Genomic DNA, 21,346 nt, shown 5'->3' with positions numbered 1-21,346 from the left:
TTCCCTTTAGGTCTAGAGCCTGTCATGCGGACCGCCACCGCGGCCACGGAAGCCCCTGGTTTAGGGAGAGCAAACTCATAATTTTCCCCGAAGCATTCTTCCAGGGCTCACCGGACTGTCGGGTGCCGGGAATGTCATGTAGCTTCAAGGCAGGCATGAATGCCGCCCTCAAAGTGGGAAAGCAGGACTAGTTCCAGCAGGCCCCGTTTTCATGGGCACACTCAGCGTACATCCCTGTGGTTTCTAACGAGTCCCAAGAGACACCGGTTACCCTGTGTTTCCTTCCCTGAATCAACTCATCGAAGTAGGGAGTCCCGCATCCAGCGAACTGTCTCCACCAAGGAACGCCGTAGCTGCTCCTCTGGGCCTGGGGCTGCCTGCACTGACACAGAAGGAAGAGGACTTGAATTGCAGTAAGAACCCAAGCCGCCGTCCTCTAGGAGGCACGGTGACTTCAGTCAGGAGGTCCTGGATGGAATGCGAAGACGAGGGTTACTCTGAGCGCGGCTCCGAATAGGGCAATGCGTAAGACCTTCGCGCCATGTGGCATGTGCCAGAACGGTGTTCGTGAACGTGTGCGAGTGCTGAGGAAACCAAGCTGCTCCGAAAGAGAGGGCAGTGTGTTTCCCTACGCTCGGCGTGCACAGAGGGGCTCTAAAGGGCTACGGGCCTGGCTGTTGCTTAGCAGACCCAGGTGCACCTGGGGATACTCAGTGTTCCTGCCGGGAACAGGGTGCCCCGGCTAGCCTCCCAGGTGTCCAGAAAGCTGTGCTGCCGTTAAAGGTATGCAGAGCAGAGGCCACCACCTCCTGGAAACTGCACCACACCTCCGCTTCTGCACGGCAAAGCAGGGCCTTACTTCCAGGCATGGGTTCATGCTGGGTGTGTCGGTAGCGACACAGCATGCTAAGATGCTGACTTTCTCCTCGAGCAGAGTGACTTCAGGTACGAGGACGGGCCTCGCAGTGTTCCATGCACAGCGTTCTCTCATGGCAGCTCACACAAGGGCCATGACAGAGTCTTCCTGGGCACTTCGTACTCACCAGCCATGTTGTCCTCAGGGTGCTTGAGGGCTCTGGAGGTGAACCGCTCCTCGAGGAATGCGCAGTGTGTTGTTGCCCAGCACGTGGCACACACAGAGGTCCTCCGAGGTCTCAACCCCTGGACCTCGACGTTGCTCAGCTGGCCCACAGTTGTCTGGAGGCACTCAGTGACCTTGGAGGGAAAATGAGGCACACCCGTGGGGCCTAGGATTCCCCGGACGTGTACTTCCTTTCAAATAAAGCACGTAAGTGACTAAGAACTCCTGGAAACAGCTGCATGGCTCCCTTTCTGCACGGCTACTCAGGGCCTAACCTGGAAGCGAGTTCTCATGTTGAGGTTCCCTTTAGCTCTAGAGCCTGTCATGCGGACCGCCACCGCGGCCACGGAAGCCCCTGGTTTAGGGAGAGCAAACTCATAATTTTCCCCGAAGCATTCTTCCAGGGCTCACCGGACTGTCGGGTGCCGGGAATGTCATGTAGCTTCAAGGCAGGCATGAATGCCGCCCTCAAAGTGGGAAAGCAGGACTAGTTCCAGCAGGCCCCGTTTTCATGGGCACACTCAGCGTACATCCCTGTGGTTTCTAACGAGTCCCAAGAGACACCGGTTACCCTGTGTTTCCTTCCCTGAATCAACTCATCGAAGTAGGGAGTCCCGCATCCAGCGAACTGTCTCCACCAAGGAACGCCGTAGCTGCTCCTCTGGGCCTGGGGCTGCCTGCACTGACACAGAAGGAAGAGGACTTGAATTGCAGTAAGAACCCAAGCCGCCGTCCTCTAGGAGGCACGGTGACTTCAGTCAGGAGGTCCTGGATGGAATGCGAAGACGAGGGTTACTCTGAGCGCAGCTCCGACTAGGGCAATGCGTAAGACCTTCGCGCCATGTGGCATGTGCCAGAACGGTGTTCGTGAACGTGTGTGAGTGCTGAGGAAACCAAGCTGCTCCAAAAGAGAGGGCAGTGTGTTTCCCTACGCTCGGCGTGCACAGAGGGGCTCTAAAGGGCTACGGGCCTGGCTGTTGCTTAGCAGACCCAGGTGCACCTGGGGATACTCAGTGTTCCTGCCGGGAACAGGGTGCCCCGGCTAGCCTCCCAGGTGTCCAGAAAGCTGTGCTGCCGTTAAAGGTATGCAGAGCAGAGGCCACCGCCTCCTGGAAACTGCACCACGCCTCCGCTTCTGCACGGCAAAGCAGAGCCTTACTTCCAGGCATGGGTTCATGCTGGGTGTGTCGGTAGCGACACAGCATGCTAAGATGCTGACTTTCTCCTCGAGCAGAGTGACTTCAGGTACGAGGACGGGCCTCGCAGTGTTCCATGCACAGCGTTCTCTCATGGCAGCTCACACAAGGGCCATGACAGAGTCTTCCTGGGCACTTCGTACTCACCAGCCATGTTGTCCTCAGGGTGCTCGAGGGCTCTGGAGGTGAACCGCTCCTCGAGGAATGCGCAGTGTGTTGTTGCCCAGCACGCGGCACACACAGAGGTCCTCCGAGGTCTCAACCCATGGACCTCGACGTTGCTCAGCTGGCCCACAGTTGTCTGGAGGCACTCAGTGACCTTGGAGGGAAAATGAGGCACACCCGTGGGGCCTAGGATTCCCCGGACGTGTACTTCCTTTCAAATAAAGCACGTAAGTGACTAAGAACTCCTGGAAACAGCTGCATGGCTCCCTTTCTGCACGGCTACTCAGGGCCTAACCTGGAAGCGAGTTCTCATGTTGAGGTTCCCTTTAGCTCTAGAGCCTGTCATGCGGACCGCCACCGCGGCCACGGAAGCCCCTGGTTTAGGGAGAGCAAACTCATAATTTTCCCCGAAGCATTCTTCCAGGGCTCACCGGACTGTCGGGTGCCGGGAATGTCATGTAGCTTCAAGGCAGGCATGAATGCCGCCCTCAAAGTGGGAAAGCAGGACTAGTTCCAGCAGGCCCCGTTTTCATGGGCACACTCAGCGTACATCCCTGTGGTTTCTAACGAGTCCCAAGAGACACCGGTTACCCTGTGTTTCCTTCCCTGAATCAACTCATCGAAGTAGGGAGTCCCGCATCCAGCGAACTGTCTCCACCAAGGAACGCCGTAGCTGCTCCTCTGGGCCTGGGGCTGCCTGCACTGACACAGAAGGAAGAGGACTTGAATTGCAGTAAGAACCCAAGCCGCCGTCCTCTAGGAGGCACGGTGACTTCAGTCAGGAGGTCCTGGATGGAATGCGAAGACGAGGGTTACTCTGAGCGCAGCTCCGACTAGGGCAATGCGTAAGACCTTCGCGCCATGTGGCATGTGCCAGAACGGTGTTCGTGAACGTGTGTGAGTGCTGAGGAAACCAAGCTGCTCCAAAAGAGAGGGCAGTGTGTTTCTCTACGCTCGGCGTGCACAGAGGGGCTCTAAAGGGCTACGGGCCTGGATGTTGCTTAGCAGACCCAGGTGCACCTGGGGATACTCAGTGTTCCTGCCGGGAACAGGGTGCCCCGGCTAGCCTCCCAGGTGTCCAGAAAGCTGTGCTGCCGTTAAAGGTATGCAGAGCAGAGGCCACCACCTCCTGGAAACTGCACCACGCCTCCGCTTCTGCACGGCAAAGCAGGGCCTTACTTCCAGGCATGGGTTCATGCTGGGTGTGTCGGTAGCGACACAGCATGCTAAGATGCTGACTTTCTCCTCGAGCAGAGTGACTTCAGGTACGAGGACGGGCCTCGCAGTGTTCCATGCACAGCGTTCTCTCATGGCAGCTCACACAAGGGCCATGACAGAGTCTTCCTGGGCACTTCGTACTCACCAGCCATGTTGTCCTCAGGGTGCTTGAGGGCTCTGGAGGTGAACCGCTCCTCGAGGAATGCGCAGTGTGTTGTTGCCCAGCACGTGGCACACACAGAGGTCCTCCGAGGTCTCAACCCCTGGACCTCGACGTTGCTCAGCTGGCCCACAGTTGTCTGGAGGCACTCAGTGACCTTGGAGGGAAAATGAGGCACACCCGTGGGGCCTAGGATTCCCCGGACGTGTACTTCCTTTCAAATAAAGCACGTAAGTGACTAAGAACTCCTGGAAACAGCTGCATGGCTCCCTTTCTGCACGGCTACTCAGGGCCTAACCTGGAAGCGAGTTCTCATGTTGAGGTTCCCTTTAGCTCTAGAGCCTGTCATGCGGACCGCCACCGCGGCCACGGAAGCCCCTGGTTTAGGGAGAGCAAACTCATAATTTTCCCCGAAGCATTCTTCCAGGGCTCACCGGACTGTCGGGTGCCGGGAATGTCATGTAGCTTCAAGGCAGGCATGAATGCCGCCCTCAAAGTGGGAAAGCAGGACTAGTTCCAGCAGGCCCCGTTTTCATGGGCACACTCAGCGTACATCCCTGTGGTTTCTAACGAGTCCCAAGAGACACCGGTTACCCTGTGTTTCCTTCCCTGAATCAACTCATCGAAGTAGGGAGTCCCGCATCCAGCGAACTGTCTCCACCAAGGAACGCCGTAGCTGCTCCTCTGGGCCTGGGGCTGCCTGCACTGACACAGAAGGAAGAGGACTTGAATTGCAGTAAGAACCCAAGCCGCCGTCCTCTAGGAGGCACGGTGACTTCAGTCAGGAGGTCCTGGATGGAATGCGAAGACGAGGGTTACTCTGAGCGCAGCTCCGACTAGGGCAATGCGTAAGACCTTCGCGCCATGTGGCATGTGCCAGAACGGTGTTCGTGAACGTGTGTGAGTGCTGAGGAAACCAAGCTGCTCCAAAAGAGAGGGCAGTGTGTTTCCCTACGCTCGGCGTGCACAGAGGGGCTCTAAAGGGCTACGGGCCTGGCTGTTGCTTAGCAGACCCAGGTGCACCTGGGGATACTCAGTGTTCCTGCCGGGAACAGGGTGCCCCGGCTAGCCTCCCAGGTGTCCAGAAAGCTGTGCTGCCATTAAAGGTATGCAGAGCAGAGGCCACCGCCTCCTGGAAACTGCACCACGCCTCCGCTTCTGCACGGCAAAGCAGAGCCTTACTTCCAGGCATGGGTTCATGCTGGGTGTGTCGGTAGCGACACAGCATGCTAAGATGCTGACTTTCTCCTCGAGCAGAGTGACTTCAGGTACGAGGACGGGCCTCGCAGTGTTCCATGCACAGCGTTCTCTCATGGCAGCTCACACAAGGGCCATGACAGAGTCTTCCTGGGCACTTCGTACTCACCAGCCATGTTGTCCTCAGGGTGCTCGAGGGCTCTGGAGGTGAACCGCTCCTCGAGGAATGCGCAGTGTGTTGTTGCCCAGCACGCGGCACACACAGAGGTCCTCCGAGGTCTCAACCCATGGACCTCGACGTTGCTCAGCTGGCCCACAGTTGTCTGGAGGCACTCAGTGACCTTGGAGGGAAAATGAGGCACACCCGTGGGGCCTAGGATTCCCCGGACGTGTACTTCCTTTCAAATAAAGCACGTAAGTGACTAAGAACTCCTGGAAACAGCTGCATGGCTCCCTTTCTGCACGGCTACTCAGGGCCTAACCTGGAAGCGAGTTCTCATGTTGAGGTTCCCTTTAGCTCTAGAGCCTGTCATGCGGACCGCCACCGCGGCCACGGAAGCCCCTGGTTTAGGGAGAGCAAACTCATAATTTTCCCCGAAGCATTCTTCCAGGGCTCACCGGACTGTCGGGTGCCGGGAATGTCATGTAGCTTCAAGGCAGGCATGAATGCCGCCCTCAAAGTGGGAAAGCAGGACTAGTTCCAGCAGGCCCCGTTTTCATGGGCACACTCAGCGTACATCCCTGTGGTTTCTAACGAGTCCCAAGAGACACCGGTTACCCTGTGTTTCCTTCCCTGAATCAACTCATCGAAGTAGGGAGTCCCGCATCCAGCGAACTGTCTCCACCAAGGAACGCCGTAGCTGCTCCTCTGGGCCTGGGGCTGCCTGCACTGACACAGAAGGAAGAGGACTTGAATTGCAGTAAGAACCCAAGCCGCCGTCCTCTAGGAGGCACGGTGACTTCAGTCAGGAGGTCCTGGATGGAATGCGAAGACGAGGGTTACTCTGAGCGCGGCTCCGAATAGGGCAATGCGTAAGACCTTCGCGCCATGTGGCATGTGCCAGAACGGTGTTCGTGAACGTGTGCGAGTGCTGAGGAAACCAAGCTGCTCCGAAAGAGAGGGCAGTGTGTTTCCCTACGCTCGGCGTGCACAGAGGGGCTCTAAAGGGCTACGGGCCTGGCTGTTGCTTAGCAGACCCAGGTGCACCTGGGGATACTCAGTGTTCCTGCCGGGAACAGGGTGCCCCGGCTAGCCTCCCAGGTGTCCAGAAAGCTGTGCTGCCGTTAAAGGTATGCAGAGCAGAGGCCACCACCTCCTGGAAACTGCACCACACCTCCGCTTCTGCACGGCAAAGCAGGGCCTTACTTCCAGGCATGGGTTCATGCTGGGTGTGTCGGTAGCGACACAGCATGCTAAGATGCTGACTTTCTCCTCGAGCAGAGTGACTTCAGGTACGAGGACGGGCCTCGCAGTGTTCCATGCACAGCGTTCTCTCATGGCAGCTCACACAAGGGCCATGACAGAGTCTTCCTGGGCACTTCGTACTCACCAGCCATGTTGTCCTCAGGGTGCTTGAGGGCTCTGGAGGTGAACCGCTCCTCGAGGAATGCGCAGTGTGTTGTTGCCCAGCACGTGGCACACACAGAGGTCCTCCGAGGTCTCAACCCCTGGACCTCGACGTTGCTCAGCTGGCCCACAGTTGTCTGGAGGCACTCAGTGACCTTGGAGGGAAAATGAGGCACACCCGTGGGGCCTAGGATTCCCCGGACGTGTACTTCCTTTCAAATAAAGCACGTAAGTGACTAAGAACTCCTGGAAACAGCTGCATGGCTCCCTTTCTGCACGGCTACTCAGGGCCTAACCTGGAAGCGAGTTCTCATGTTGAGGTTCCCTTTAGCTCTAGAGCCTGTCATGCGGACCGCCACCGCGGCCACGGAAGCCCCTGGTTTAGGGAGAGCAAACTCATAATTTTCCCCGAAGCATTCTTCCAGGGCTCACCGGACTGTCGGGTGCCGGGAATGTCATGTAGCTTCAAGGCAGGCATGAATGCCGCCCTCAAAGTGGGAAAGCAGGACTAGTTCCAGCAGGCCCCGTTTTCATGGGCACACTCAGCGTACATCCCTGTGGTTTCTAACGAGTCCCAAGAGACACCGGTTACCCTGTGTTTCCTTCCCTGAATCAACTCATCGAAGTAGGGAGTCCCGCATCCAGCGAACTGTCTCCACCAAGGAACGCCGTAGCTGCTCCTCTGGGCCTGGGGCTGCCTGCACTGACACAGAAGGAAGAGGACTTGAATTGCAGTAAGAACCCAAGCCGCCGTCCTCTAGGAGGCACGGTGACTTCAGTCAGGAGGTCCTGGATGGAATGCGAAGACGAGGGTTACTCTGAGCGCAGCTCCGACTAGGGCAATGCGTAAGACCTTCGCGCCATGTGGCATGTGCCAGAACGGTGTTCGTGAACGTGTGTGAGTGCTGAGGAAACCAAGCTGCTCCAAAAGAGAGGGCAGTGTGTTTCTCTACGCTCGGCGTGCACAGAGGGGCTCTAAAGGGCTACGGGCCTGGATGTTGCTTAGCAGACCCAGGTGCACCTGGGGATACTCAGTGTTCCTGCCGGGAACAGGGTGCCCCGGCTAGCCTCCCAGGTGTCCAGAAAGCTGTGCTGCCGTTAAAGGTATGCAGAGCAGAGGCCACCACCTCCTGGAAACTGCACCACGCCTCCGCTTCTGCACGGCAAAGCAGGGCCTTACTTCCAGGCATGGGTTCATGCTGGGTGTGTCGGTAGCGACACAGCATGCTAAGATGCTGACTTTCTCCTCGAGCAGAGTGACTTCAGGTACGAGGACGGGCCTCGCAGTGTTCCATGCACAGCGTTCTCTCATGGCAGCTCACACAAGGGCCATGACAGAGTCTTCCTGGGCACTTCGTACTCACCAGCCATGTTGTCCTCAGGGTGCTCGAGGGCTCTGGAGGTGAACCGCTCCTCGAGGAATGCGCAGTGTGTTGTTGCCCAGCACGCGGCACACACAGAGGTCCTCCGAGGTCTCAACCCATGGACCTCGACGTTGCTCAGCTGGCCCACAGTTGTCTGGAGGCACTCAGTGACCTTGGAGGGAAAATGAGGCACACCCGTGGGGCCTAGGATTCCCCGGACGTGTACTTCCTTTCAAATAAAGCACGTAAGTGACTAAGAACTCCTGGAAACAGCTGCATGGCTCCCTTTCTGCACGGCTACTCAGGGCCTAACCTGGAAGCGAGTTCTCATGTTGAGGTTCCCTTTAGCTCTAGAGCCTGTCATGTGGACCGCCACCGCGGCCACGGAAGCCCCTGGTTTAGGGAGAGCAAACTCATAATTTTCCCCGAAGCATTCTTCCAGGGCTCACCGGACTGTCGGGTGCCGGGAATGTCATGTAGCTTCAAGGCAGGCATGAATGCCGCCCTCAAAGTGGGAAAGCAGGACTAGTTCCAGCAGGCCCCGTTTTCATGGGCACACTCAGCGTACATCCCTGTGGTTTCTAACGAGTCCCAAGAGACACCGGTTACCCTGTGTTTCCTTCCCTGAATCAACTCATCGAAGTAGGGAGTCCCGCATCCAGCGAACTGTCTCCACCAAGGAACGCCGTAGCTGCTCCTCTGGGCCTGGGGCTGCCTGCACTGACACAGAAGGAAGAGGACTTGAATTGCAGTAAGAACCCAAGCCGCCGTCCTCTAGGAGGCACGGTGACTTCAGTCAGGAGGTCCTGGATGGAATGCGAAGACGAGGGTTACTCTGAGCGCAGCTCCGAATAGGGCAACGCGTAAGACCTCAGCCACATGTGGCATGTGCCAGAACGGTGTTCGTGAACGTGTGTGAGTGCTGAGGAAACCAAGCTGCTCCAAAAGAGAGGGCAGTGTGTTTCCCTACGCTCGGCGTGCACAGAGGGGCTCTAAAGGGCTACGGGCCTGGCTGTTGCTTAGCAGACCCAGGTGCACCTGGGGATACTCAGTGTTCCTGCCGGGAACAGGGTGCCCCGGCTAGCCTCCCAGGTGTCCAGAAAGCTGTGCTGCCGTTAAAGGTATGTAGAGCAGAGGCCACCGCCTCCTGGAAACTGCACCACGCCTCCGCTTCTGCACGGCAAAGCAGGGCCTTACTTCCAGGCATGGGTTCATGCTGGGTGTGTCGGTAGCGACACAGCATGCTAAGATGCTGACTTTCTCCTCGAGCAGAGTGACTTCAGGTACGAGGACGGGCCTCGCAGTGTTCCATGCACAGCGTTCTCTCATGGCAGCTCACACAAGGGCCATGACAGAGTCTTCCTGGGCACTTCGTACTCACCAGCCATGTTGTCCTCAGGGTGCTCGAGGGCTCTGGAGGTGAACCGCTCCTCGAGGAATGCGCAGTGTGTTGTTGCCCAGCACGCGGCACACACAGAGGTCCTCCGAGGTCTCAACCCATGGACCTCGACGTTGCTCAGCTGGCCCACAGTTGTCTGGAGGCACTCAGTGACCTTGGAGGGAAAATGAGGCACACCCGTGGGGCCTAGGATTCCCCGGACGTGTACTTCCTTTCAAATAAAGCACGTAAGTGACTAAGAACTCCTGGAAACAGCTGCATGGCTCCCTTTCTGCACGGCTACTCAGGGCCTAACCTGGAAGCGAGTTCTCATGTTGAGGTTCCCTTTAGCTCTAGAGCCTGTCATGCGGACCGCCACCGCGGCCACGGAAGCCCCTGGTTTAGGGAGAGCAAACTCATAATTTTCCCCGAAGCATTCTTCCAGGGCTCACCGGACTGTCGGGTGCCGGGAATGTCATGTAGCTTCAAGGCAGGCATGAATGCCGCCCTCAAAGTGGGAAAGCAGGACTAGTTCCAGCAGGCCCCGTTTTCATGGGCACACTCAGCGTACATCCCTGTGGTTTCTAACGAGTCCCAAGAGACACCGGTTACCCTGTGTTTCCTTCCCTGAATCAACTCATCGAAGTAGGGAGTCCCGCATCCAGCGAACTGTCTCCACCAAGGAACGCCGTAGCTGCTCCTCTGGGCCTGGGGCTGCCTGCACTGACACAGAAGGAAGAGGACTTGAATTGCAGTAAGAACCCAAGCCGCCGTCCTCTAGGAGGCACGGTGACTTCAGTCAGGAGGTCCTGGATGGAATGCGAAGACGAGGGTTACTCTGAGCGCGGCTCCGAATAGGGCAATGCGTAAGACCTTCGCGCCATGTGGCATGTGCCAGAACGGTGTTCGTGAACGTGTGCGAGTGCTGAGGAAACCAAGCTGCTCCGAAAGAGAGGGCAGTGTGTTTCCCTACGCTCGGCGTGCACAGAGGGGCTCTAAAGGGCTACGGGCCTGGCTGTTGCTTAGCAGACCCAGGTGCACCTGGGGATACTCAGTGTTCCTGCCGGGAACAGGGTGCCCCGGCTAGCCTCCCAGGTGTCCAGAAAGCTGTGCTGCCGTTAAAGGTATGCAGAGCAGAGGCCACCGCCTCCTGGAAACTGCACCACACCTCCGCTTCTGCACGGCAAAGCAGGGCCTTACTTCCAGGCATGGGTTCATGCTGGGTGTGTCGGTAGCGACACAGCATGCTAAGATGCTGACTTTCTCCTCGAGCAGAGTGACTTCAGGTACGAGGACGGGCCTCGCAGTGTTCCATGCACAGCGTTCTCTCATGGCAGCTCACACAAGGGCCATGACAGAGTCTTCCTGGGCACTTCGTACTCACCAGCCATGTTGTCCTCAGGGTGCTTGAGGGCTCTGGAGGTGAACCGCTCCTCGAGGAATGCGCAGTGTGTTGTTGCCCAGCACGTGGCACACACAGAGGTCCTCCGAGGTCTCAACCCCTGGACCTCGACGTTGCTCAGCTGGCCCACAGTTGTCTGGAGGCACTCAGTGACCTTGGAGGGAAAATGAGGCACACCCGTGGGGCCTAGGATTCCCCGGACGTGTACTTCCTTTCAAATAAAGCACGTAAGTGACTAAGAACTCCTGGAAACAGCTGCATGGCTCCCTTTCTGCACGGCTACTCAGGGCCTAACCTGGAAGCGAGTTCTCATGTTGAGGTTCCCTTTAGCTCTAGAGCCTGTCATGCGGACCGCCACCGCGGCCACGGAAGCCCCTGGTTTAGGGAGAGCAAACTCATAATTTTCCCCGAAGCATTCTTCCAGGGCTCACCGGACTGTCGGGTGCCGGGAATGTCATGTAGCTTCAAGGCAGGCATGAATGCCGCCCTCAAAGTGGGAAAGCAGGACTAGTTCCAGCAGGCCCCGTTTTCATGGGCACACTCAGCGTACATCCCTGTGGTTTCTAACGAGTCCCAAGAGACACCGGTTACCCTGTGTTTCCTTCCCTGAATCAACTCATCGAAGTAGGGAGTCCCGCATCCAGCGAACTGTCTCCACCAAGGAACGCCGTAGCTGCTCCTCTGGGCCTGGGACTGCCTGCACTGACACAGAAGGAAGAGGACTTGAATTGCAGTAAGAACCCAAGCCGCCGTCCTCTAGGAGGCACGGTGACTTCAGTCAGGAGGTCTTGGATGGAATGCGAAGACGAGGGTTACTCTGAGCGCAGCTCCGACTAGGGCAATGCGTAAGACCTTCGCGCCATGTGGCATGTGCCAGAACGGTGTTCGTGAACGTGTGTGAGTGCTGAGGAAACCAAGCTGCTCCAAAAGAGAGGGCAGTGTGTTTCCCTACGCTCGGCGTGCACAGAGGGGCTCTAAAGGGCTACGGGCCTGGATGTTGCTTAGCAGACCCAGGTGCACCTGGGGATACTCAGTGTTCCTGCCGGGAACAGGGTGCCCCGGCTAGCCTCCCAGGTGTCCAGAAAGCTGTGCTGCCGTTAAAGGTATGCAGAGCAGAGGCCACCGCCTCCTGGAAACTGCACCACGCCTCCGCTTCTGCACGGCAAAGCAGGGCCTTACTTCCAGGCATGGGTTCATGCTGGGTGTGTCGGTAGCGACACAGCATGCTAAGATGCTGACTTTCTCCTCGAGCAGAGTGACTTCAGGTACGAGGACGGGCCTCGCAGTGTTCCATGCACAGCGTTCTCTCATGGCAGCTCACACAAGGGCCATGACAGAGTCTTCCTGGGCACTTCGTACTCACCAGCCATGTTGTCCTCAGGGTGCTCGAGGGCTCTGGAGGTGAACCGCTCCTCGAGGAATGCGCAGTGTGTTGTTGCCCAGCACGCGGCACACACAGAGGTCCTCCGAGGTCTCAACCCATGGACCTCGACGTTGCTCAGCTGGCCCACAGTTGTCTGGAGGCACTCAGTGACCTTGGAGGGAAAATGAGGCACACCCGTGGGGCCTAGGATTCCCCGGACGTGTACTTCCTTTCAAATAAAGCACGTAAGTGACTAAGAACTCCTGGAAACAGCTGCATGGCTCCCTTTCTGCACGGCTACTCAGGGCCTAACCTGGAAGCGAGTTCTCATGTTGAGGTTCCCTTTAGCTCTAGAGCCTGTCATGCGGACCGCCACCGCGGCCACGGAAGCCCCTGGTTTAGGGAGAGCAAACTCATAATTTTCCCCGAAGCATTCTTCCAGGGCTCACCGGACTGTCGGGTGCCGGGAATGTCATGTAGCTTCAAGGCAGGCATGAATGCCGCCCTCAAAGTGGGAAAGCAGGACTAGTTCCAGCAGGCCCCGTTTTCATGGGCACACTCAGCGTACATCCCTGTGGTTTCTAACGAGTCCCAAGAGACACCGGTTACCCTGTGTTTCCTTCCCTGAATCAACTCATCGAAGTAGGGAGTCCCGCATCCAGCGAACTGTCTCCACCAAGGAACGCCGTAGCTGCTCCTCTGGGCCTGGGGCTGCCTGCACTGACACAGAAGGAAGAGGACTTGAATTGCAGTAAGAACCCAAGCCGCCGTCCTCTAGGAGGCACGGTGACTTCAGTCAGGAGGTCCTGGATGGAATGCGAAGACGAGGGTTACTCTGAGCGCAGCTCCGACTAGGGCAATGCGTAAGACCTTCGCGCCATGTGGCATGTGCCAGAACGGTGTTCGTGAACGTGTGTGAGTGCTGAGGAAACCAAGCTGCTCCAAAAGAGAGGGCAGTGTGTTTCTCTACGCTCGGCGTGCACAGAGGGGCTCTAAAGGGCTACGGGCCTGGATGTTGCTTAGCAGACCCAGGTGCACCTGGGGATACTCAGTGTTCCTGCCGGGAACAGGGTGCCCCGGCTAGCCTCCCAGGTGTCCAGAAAGCTGTGCTGCCGTTAAAGGTATGCAGAGCAGAGGCCACCACCTCCTGGAAACTGCACCACGCCTCCGCTTCTGCACGGCAAAGCAGGGCCTTACTTCCAGGCATGGGTTCATGCTGGGTGTGTCGGTAGCGACACAGCATGCTAAGATGCTGACTTTCTCCTCGAGCAGAGTGACTTCAGGTACGAGGACGGGCCTCGCAGTGTTCCATGCACAGCGTTCTCTCATGGCAGCTCACACAAGGGCCATGACAGAGTCTTCCTGGGCACTTCGTACTCACCAGCCATGTTGTCCTCAGGGTGCTTGAGGGCTCTGGAGGTGAACCGCTCCTCGAGGAATGCGCAGTGTGTTGTTGCCCAGCACGTGGCACACACAGAGGTCCTCCGAGGTCTCAACCCCTGGACCTCGACGTTGCTCAGCTGGCCCACAGTTGTCTGGAGGCACTCAGTGACCTTGGAGGGAAAATGAGGCACACCCGTGGGGCCTAGGATTCCCCGGACGTGTACTTCCTTTCAAATAAAGCACGTAAGTGACTAAGAACTCCTGGAAACAGCTGCATGGCTCCCTTTCTGCACGGCTACTCAGGGCCTAACCTGGAAGCGAGTTCTCATGTTGAGGTTCCCTTTAGCTCTAGAGCCTGTCATGCGGACCGCCACCGCGGCCACGGAAGCCCCTGGTTTAGGGAGAGCAAACTCATAATTTTCCCCGAAGCATTCTTCCAGGGCTCACCGGACTGTCGGGTGCCGGGAATGTCATGTAGCTTCAAGGCAGGCATGAATGCCGCCCTCAAAGTGGGAAAGCAGGACTAGTTCCAGCAGGCCCCGTTTTCATGGGCACACTCAGCGTACATCCCTGTGGTTTCTAACGAGTCCCAAGAGACACCGGTTACCCTGTGTTTCCTTCCCTGAATCAACTCATCGAAGTAGGGAGTCCCGCATCCAGCGAACTGTCTCCACCAAGGAACGCCGTAGCTGCTCCTCTGGGCCTGGGGCTGCCTGCACTGACACAGAAGGAAGAGGACTTGAATTGCAGTAAGAACCCAAGCCGCCGTCCTCTAGGAGGCACGGTGACTTCAGTCAGGAGGTCCTGGATGGAATGCGAAGACGAGGGTTACTCTGAGCGCAGCTCCGACTAGGGCAATGCGTAAGACCTTCGCGCCATGTGGCATGTGCCAGAACGGTGTTCGTGAACGTGTGTGAGTGCTGAGGAAACCAAGCTGCTCCAAAAGAGAGGGCAGTGTGTTTCCCTACGCTCGGCGTGCACAGAGGGGCTCTAAAGGGCTACGGGCCTGGCTGTTGCTTAGCAGACCCAGGTGCACCTGGGGATACTCAGTGTTCCTGCCGGGAACAGGGTGCCCCGGCTAGCCTCCCAGGTGTCCAGAAAGCTGTGCTGCCATTAAAGGTATGCAGAGCAGAGGCCACCGCCTCCTGGAAACTGCACCACGCCTCCGCTTCTGCACGGCAAAGCAGAGCCTTACTTCCAGGCATGGGTTCATGCTGGGTGTGTCGGTAGCGACACAGCATGCTAAGATGCTGACTTTCTCCTCGAGCAGAGTGACTTCAGGTACGAGGACGGGCCTCGCAGTGTTCCATGCACAGCGTTCTCTCATGGCAGCTCACACAAGGGCCATGACAGAGTCTTCCTGGGCACTTCGTACTCACCAGCCATGTTGTCCTCAGGGTGCTCGAGGGCTCTGGAGGTGAACCGCTCCTCGAGGAATGCGCAGTGTGTTGTTGCCCAGCACGCGGCACACACAGAGGTCCTCCGAGGTCTCAACCCATGGACCTCGACGTTGCTCAGCTGGCCCACAGTTGTCTGGAGGCACTCAGTGACCTTGGAGGGAAAATGAGGCACACCCGTGGGGCCTAGGATTCCCCGGACGTGTACTTCCTTTCAAATAAAGCACGTAAGTGACTAAGAACTCCTGGAAACAGCTGCATGGCTCCCTTTCTGCACGGCTACTCAGGGCCTAACCTGGAAGCGAGTTCTCATGTTGAGGTTCCCTTTAGCTCTAGAGCCTGTCATGCGGACCGCCACCGCGGCCATGGAAGCCCCTGGTTTAGGGAGAGCAAACTCATAATTTTCCCCGAAGCATTCTTCCAGGGCTCACCGGACTGTCGGGTGCCGGGAATGTCATGTAGCTTCAAGGCAGGCATGAATGCCGCCCTCAAAGTGGGAAAGCAGGACTAGTTCCAGCAGGCCCCGTTTTCATGGGCACACTCAGCGTACATCCCTGTGGTTTCTAACGAGTCCCAAGAGACACCGGTTACCCTGTGTTTCCTTCCCTGAATCAACTCATCGAAGTAGGGAGTCCCGCATCCAGCGAACTGTCTCCACCAAGGAACGCCGTAGCTGCTCCTCTGGGCCTGGGGCTGCCTGCACTGACACAGAAGGAAGAGGACTTGAATTGCAGTAAGAACCCAAGCCGCCGTCCTCTAGGAGGCACGGTGACTTCAGTCAGGAGGTCCTGGATGGAATGCGAAGACGAGGGTTACTCTGAGCGCGGCTCCGAATAGGGCAATGCGTAAGACCTTCGCGCCATGTGGCATGTGCCAGAACGGTGTTCGTGAACGTGTGCGAGTGCTGAGGAAACCAAGCTGCTCCGAAAGAGAGGGCAGTGTGTTTCCCTACGCTCGGCGTGCACAGAGGGGCTCTAAAGGGCTACGGGCCTGGCTGTTGCTTAGCAGACCCAGGTGCACCTGGGGATACTCAGTGTTCCTGCCGGGAACAGGGTGCCCCGGCTAGCCTCCCAGGTGTCCAGAAAGCTGTGCTGCCGTTAAAGGTATGCAGAGCAGAGGCCACCACCTCCTGGAAACTGCACCACACCTCCGCTTCTGCACGGCAAAGCAGGGCCTTACTTCCAGGCATGGGTTCATGCTGGGTGTGTCGGTAGCGACACAGCATGCTAAGATGCTGACTTTCTCCTCGAGCAGAGTGACTTCAGGTACGAGGACGGGCCTCGCAGTGTTCCATGCACAGCGTTCTCTCATGGCAGCTCACACAAGGGCCATGACAGAGTCTTCCTGGGCACTTCGTACTCACCAGCCATGTTGTCCTCAGGGTGCTTGAGGGCTCTGGAGGTGAACCGCTCCTCGAGGAATGCGCAGTGTGTTGTTGCCCAGCACGTGGCACACACAGAGGTCCTCCGAGGTCTCAACCCCTGGACCTCGACGTTGCTCAGCTGGCCCACAGTTGTCTGGAGGCACTCAGTGACCTTGGAGGGAAAATGAGGCACACCCGTGGGGCCTAGGATTCCCCGGACGTGTACTTCCTTTCAAATAAAGCACGTAAGTGACTAAGAACTCCTGGAAACAGCTGCATGGCTCCCTTTCTGCACGGCTACTCAGGGCCTAACCTGGAAGCGAGTTCTCATGTTGAGGTTCCCTTTAGCTCTAGAGCCTGTCATGCGGACCGCCACCGCGGCCACGGAAGCCCCTGGTTTAGGGAGAGCAAACTCATAATTTTCCCCGAAGCATTCTTCCAGGGCTCACCGGACTGTCGGGTGCCGGGAATGTCATGTAGCTTCAAGGCAGGCATGAATGCCGCCCTCAAAGTGGGAAAGCAGGACTAGTTCCAGCAGGCCCCGTTTTCATGGGCACACTCAGCGTACATCCCTGTGGTTTCTAACGAGTCCCAAGAGACACCGGTTACCCTGTGTTTCCTTCCCTGAATCAACTCATCGAAGTAGGGAGTCCCGCATCCAGCGAACTGTCTCCACCAAGGAACGCCGTAGCTGCTCCTCTGGGCCTGGGGCTGCCTGCACTGACACAGAAGGAAGAGGACTTGAATTGCAGTAAGAACCCAAGCCGCCGTCCTCTAGGAGGCACGGTGACTTCAGTCAGGAGGTCCTGGATGGAATGCGAAGACGAGGGTTACTCTGAGCGCAGCTCCGACTAGGGCAATGCGTAAGACCTTCGCGCCATGTGGCATGTGCCAGAACGGTGTTCGTGAACGTGTGTGAGTGCTGAGGAAACCAAGCTGCTCCAAAAGAGAGGGCAGTGTGTTTCTCTACGCTCGGCGTGCACAGAGGGGCTCTAAAGGGCTACGGGCCTGGATGTTGCTTAGCAGACCCAGGTGCACCTGGGGATACTCAGTGTTCCTGCCGGGAACAGGGTGCCCCGGCTAGCCTCCCAGGTGTCCAGAAAGCTGTGCTGCCGTTAAAGGTATGCAGAGCAGAGGCCACCACCTCCTGGAAACTGCACCACGCCTCCGCTTCTGCACGGCAAAGCAGGGCCTTACTTCCAGGCATGGGTTCATGCTGGGTGTGTCGGTAGCGACACAGCATGCTAAGATGCTGACTTTCTCCTCGAGCAGAGTGACTTCAGGTACGAGGACGGGCCTCGCAGTGTTCCATGCACAGCGTTCTCTCATGGCAGCTCACACAAGGGCCATGACAGAGTCTTCCTGGGCACTTCGTACTCACCAGCCATGTTGTCCTCAGGGTGCTCGAGGGCTCTGGAGGTGAACCGCTCCTCGAGGAATGCGCAGTGTGTTGTTGCCCAGCACGCGGCACACACAGAGGTCCTCCGAGGTCTCAACCCATGGACCTCGACGTTGCTCAGCTGGCCCACAGTTGTCTGGAGGCACTCAGTGACCTTGGAGGGAAAATGAGGCACACCCGTGGGGCCTAGGATTCCCCGGACGTGTACTTCCTTTCAAATAAAGCACGTAAGTGACTAAGAACTCCTGGAAACAGCTGCATGGCTCCCTTTCTGCACGGCTACTCAGGGCCTAACCTGGAAGCGAGTTCTCATGTTGAGGTTCCCTTTAGCTCTAGAGCCTGTCATGTGGACCGCCACCGCGGCCACGGAAGCCCCTGGTTTAGGGAGAGCAAACTCATAATTTTCCCCGAAGCATTCTTCCAGGGCTCACCGGACTGTCGGGTGCCGGGAATGTCATGTAGCTTCAAGGCAGGCATGAATGCCGCCCTCAAAGTGGGAAAGCAGGACTAGTTCCAGCAGGCCCCGTTTTCATGGGCACACTCAGCGTACATCCCTGTGGTTTCTAACGAGTCCCAAGAGACACCGGTTACCCTGTGTTTCCTTCCCTGAATCAACTCATCGAAGTAGGGAGTCCCGCATCCAGCGAACTGTCTCCACCAAGGAACGCCGTAGCTGCTCCTCTGGGCCTGGGGCTGCCTGCACTGACACAGAAGGAAGAGGACTTGAATTGCAGTAAGAACCCAAGCCGCCGTCCTCTAGGAGGCACGGTGACTTCAGTCAGGAGGTCCTGGATGGAATGCGAAGACGAGGGTTACTCTGAGCGCAGCTCCGAATAGGGCAACGCGTAAGACCTCAGCCACATGTGGCATGTGCCAGAACGGTGTTCGTGAACGTGTGTGAGTGCTGAGGAAACCAAGCTGCTCCAAAAGAGAGGGCAGTGTGTTTCCCTACGCTCGGCGTGCACAGAGGGGCTCTAAAGGGCTACGGGCCTGGCTGTTGCTTAGCAGACCCAGGTGCACCTGGGGATACTCAGTGTTCCTGCCGGGAACAGGGTGCCCCGGCTAGCCTCCCAGGTGTCCAGAAAGCTGTGCTGCCGTTAAAGGTATGCAGAGCAGAGGCCACCGCCTCCTGGAAACTGCACCACGCCTCCGCTTCTGCACGGCAAAGCAGGGCCTTACTTCCAGGCATGGGTTCATGCTGGGTGTGTCGGTAGCGACACAGCATGCTAAGATGCTGACTTTCTCCTCGAGCAGAGTGACTTCAGGTACGAGGACGGGCCTCGCAGTGTTCCATGCACAGCGTTCTCTCATGGCAGCTCACACAAGGGCCATGACAGAGTCTTCCTGGGCACTTCGTACTCACCAGCCATGTTGTCCTCAGGGTGCTCGAGGGCTCTGGAGGTGAACCGCTCCTCGAGGAATGCGCAGTGTGTTGTTGCCCAGCACGCGGCACACACAGAGGTCCTCCGAGGTCTCAACCCATGGACCTCGACGTTGCTCAGCTGGCCCACAGTTGTCTGGAGGCACTCAGTGACCTTGGAGGGAAAATGAGGCACACCCGTGGGGCCTAGGATTCCCCGGACGTGTACTTCCTTTCAAATAAAGCACGTAAGTGACTAAGAACTCCTGGAAACAGCTGCATGGCTCCCTTTCTGCACGGCTACTCAGGGCCTAACCTGGAAGCGAGTTCTCATGTTGAGGTTCCCTTTAGCTCTAGAGCCTGTCATGCGGACCGCCACCGCGGCCACGGAAGCCCCTGGTTTAGGGAGAGCAAACTCATAATTTTCCCCGAAGCATTCTTCCAGGGCTCACCGGACTGTCGGGTGCCGGGAATGTCATGTAGCTTCAAGGCAGGCATGAATGCCGCCCTCAAAGTGGGAAAGCAGGACTAGTTCCAGCAGGCCCCGTTTTCATGGGCACACTCAGCGTACATCCCTGTGGTTTCTAACGAGTCCCAAGAGACACCGGTTACCCTGTGTTTCCTTCCCTGAATCAACTCATCGAAGTAGGGAGTCCCGCATCCAGCGAACTGTCTCCACCAAGGAACGCCGTAGCTGCTCCTCTGGGCCTGGGGCTGCCTGCACTGACACAGAAGGAAGAGGACTTGAATTGCAGTAAGAACCCAAGCCGCCGTCCTCTAGGAGGCACGGTGACTTCAGTCAGGAGGTCCTGGATGGAATGCGAAGACGAGGGTTACTCTGAGCGCGGCTCCGAATAGGGCAATGCGTAAGACCTTCGCGCCATGTGGCATGTGCCAGAACGGTGTTCGTGAACGTGTGCGAGTGCTGAGGAAACCAAGCTGCTCCGAAAGAGAGGGCAGTGTGTTTCCCTACGCTCGGCGTGCACAGAGGGGCTCTAAAGGGCTACGGGCCTGGCTGTTGCTTAGCAGACCCAGGTGCACCTGGGGATACTCAGTGTTCCTGCCGGGAACAGGGTGCCCCGGCTAGCCTCCCAGGTGTCCAGAAAGCTGTGCTGCCGTTAAAGGTATGCAGAGCAGAGGCCACCGCCTCCTGGAAACTGCACCACACCTCCGCTTCTGCACGGCAAAGCAGGGCCTTACTTCCAGGCATGGGTTCATGCTGGGTGTGTCGGTAGCGACACAGCATGCTAAGATGCTGACTTTCTCCTCGAGCAGAGTGACTTCAGGTACGAGGACGGGCCTCGCAGTGTTCCATGCACAGCGTTCTCTCATGGCAGCTCACACAAGGGCCATGACAGAGTCTTCCTGGGCACTTCGTACTCACCAGCCATGTTGTCCTCAGGGTGCTTGAGGGCTCTGGAGGTGAACCGCTCCTCGAGGAATGCGCAGTGTGTTGTTGCCCAGCACGTGGCACACACAGAGGTCCTCCGAGGTCTCAACCCCTGGACCTCGACGTTGCTCAGCTGGCCCACAGTTGTCTGGAGGCACTCAGTGACCTTGGAGGGAAAATGAGGCACACCCGTGGGGCCTAGGATTCCCCGGACGTGTACTTCCTTTCAAATAAAGCACGTAAGTGACTAAGAACTCCTGGAAACAGCTGCATGGCTCCCTTTCTGCACGGCTACTCAGGGCCTAACCTGGAAGCGAGTTCTCATGTTGAGGTTCCCTTTAGCTCTAGAGCCTGTCATGCGGACCGCCACCGCGGCCACGGAAGCCCCTGGTTTAGGGAGAGCAAACTCATAATTTTCCCCGAAGCATTCTTCCAGGGCTCACCGGACTGTCGGGTGCCGGGAATGTCATGTAGCTTCAAGGCAGGCATGAATGCCGCCCTCAAAGTGGGAAAGCAGGACTAGTTCCAGCAGGCCCCGTTTTCATGGGCACACTCAGCGTACATCCCTGTGGTTTCTAACGAGTCCCAAGAGACACCGGTTACCCTGTGTTTCCTTCCCTGAATCAACTCATCGAAGTAGGGAGTCCCGCATCCAGCGAACTGTCTCCACCAAGGAACGCCGTAGCTGCTCCTCTGGGCCTGGGACTGCCTGCACTGACACAGAAGGAAGAGGACTTGAATTGCAGTAAGAACCCAAGCCGCCGTCCTCTAGGAGGCACGGTGACTTCAGTCAGGAGGTCTTGGATGGAATGCGAAGACGAGGGTTACTCTGAGCGCAGCTCCGACTAGGGCAATGCGTAAGACCTTCGCGCCATGTGGCATGTGCCAGAACGGTGTTCGTGAACGTGTGTGAGTGCTGAGGAAACCAAGCTGCTCCAAAAGAGAGGGCAGTGTGTTTCCCTA

This window comes from Leucopleurus acutus (assembly GCF_964270905.1).
Source record: "Leucopleurus acutus genome assembly, chromosome: 9".
Lineage (NCBI taxonomy): Eukaryota > Metazoa > Chordata > Mammalia > Artiodactyla > Delphinidae > Leucopleurus > Leucopleurus acutus.
Note: the sequence above shows the minus strand (reverse complement) of the source record.